The following is a 1,811-nucleotide window of genomic DNA, read 5'->3' as shown; positions in this document are numbered from 1 at the left end:
ATAATACAGTCCTTCACTCTCTCTACCACTGGCAATCTTCTCCTTGGAATGGATGTTCTGAAAAAGACAATGGGTTGGGTAAAACAAGACAACACAAGAATGTGTGATTTGGTTAACTTGCTGACGGAGATAAGATTACAGTTTAATGTAGGAACAAATAAAACATCAGGAATCGATAAAGAGGGTGAAAGGGATATAGTACCTATACCTTCAATAGGAGATGANACCCCATTGGCATTGATAATAACGGTTTTAGAACAATTAGAGGAAAAACTAGTAAATATATGAGGATCACAAATCATATGATCAGTAACACCTGAATCAATTATCCAATCACTACCCTTAGTAACAACAGAAAGATTAAGAGCAGAGTTAGATATACCTGACTTGGTCACAAATCCGGCAGCAGTAGAAATATAACTCTTGGAAGTAGCGGAAGTTCCAGAATCATGTTTCTCCGATTGATTGTAATCGGAAGAAGCCATCAGAAATATTCAATGAAAAAAGCACTGATCCATCAACTGTAGAGGATATCAGTGTTTGGCTCTTGATACCATATTAAAAGGATTAAAAATAATTCTAATGTATTATTTCAAAGAATAGAGTACCATATATATACATACAAGGATCCTATAATCCTTCATCTATTAAAGGAAAAACATGTGCACAAATCTGCACAAATTATAATAATATCTAAAATATAACTAACATAATGTTTGATTGCCTAATATCCTTTAATAGAATATTTGACATATCTTAACATAAGTAGATGTCTATATGGACGTCGGTGGATACCGTTAACCGACGTTTATATTGACGTCGATTAAGAGGATTTCCGACGACCCATGGACGTCACCCTTATAAACGTCTGTTGTGTAAGTGACGTTAAAAGCCCAAATTAACCGATGTTAAACAGCGTTTCTACACTAGTGTAAATATTATTCCGAAAAGGAAACTATAAATTAAATAAAGAATATAACTTTATTTTACATTTTTGTGTAGATTTTGAGTGAAAAAGAATTCAAACAAACAATAAGAAAAGTGAAGATAGAAAATGATGAGGAAATTACATGAGAGAAGGCTACTCAGTCCATAAAAAGGGCTTCTCATTACCTGTCAGCACTTCAAACTAGTGATGGTCATTGGCCCGCTCAACTTGGTGGTTCTAACTTCTTCATTCCTATAATGGTAACTTTAACAATACTTGCATACCTTCATTCTTCACTATCACTTGTAATCAATTACAGTTTATCTATAAAAAAAATTATGAAAAACAAATCTATTATATTTTATACCAAACATGACTTACAAAATTCATAAGTTTAACTTTTATAATCATTTTAAAATTTGGATTTAGAGACTTTATCAATCTCAGAAAATTGTTTTATAAAGTGTAGTCAATACGTATGATTTGTTTTTTTTTTTTCAATATCTTACTTTAACAAATTCAAATTTACATAGTTCTATACATAATATTACATTTCCATTTGCCTCAAACGTTGCAGATCATCTCCATCTACAGTACAGGACATCTTGATTCTGTAATTTCAGAAGAACATCGTAAAGAAATTCTCCGTTACGTATATAATCATCAGGTACACTTTTTCAACTTCAATATACGAAACCGAACTTCATGTTGAAGAAAGAAAAACATACATGCTATTTTTCACCTTTTCTTTTCCATTTGTTGAAATTATTATATATCTTTAAATTATATATATATAACTCATGAAATTTACGAATTGGTAACAATCGGAAGAACGAAGATGGAGGGTGGGGATTACACATAGAGGGTCCAAGCACCATGTATT

At 31.6% G+C, this 1,811-nt stretch overlaps 1 protein-coding gene and 1 long non-coding RNA gene across 13 annotated transcripts in view; both read left to right on the top strand.

Moving 5' to 3' along the window:
• Positions 1-1,811, top strand: part of LOC106775025 (beta-amyrin synthase) — a 36,715-nt gene that overhangs the window by 31,835 nt on the left and 3,069 nt on the right. The window lies entirely within an intron of this gene.
• LOC111242687 lies at positions 1,045-1,811 on the top strand. Its single transcript, XR_002669974.1, has 3 exons — positions 1,045-1,188; positions 1,506-1,595; positions 1,760-1,811. It is a non-coding gene; the product is annotated as an uncharacterized LOC111242687 (long non-coding RNA).

This window comes from Vigna radiata, chromosome 10, assembly GCF_000741045.1.
Source record: "Vigna radiata var. radiata cultivar VC1973A chromosome 10, Vradiata_ver6, whole genome shotgun sequence".
Lineage (NCBI taxonomy): Eukaryota > Viridiplantae > Streptophyta > Magnoliopsida > Fabales > Fabaceae > Vigna > Vigna radiata.
This window is presented reverse-complemented; position numbering and strand designations above follow the sequence as displayed.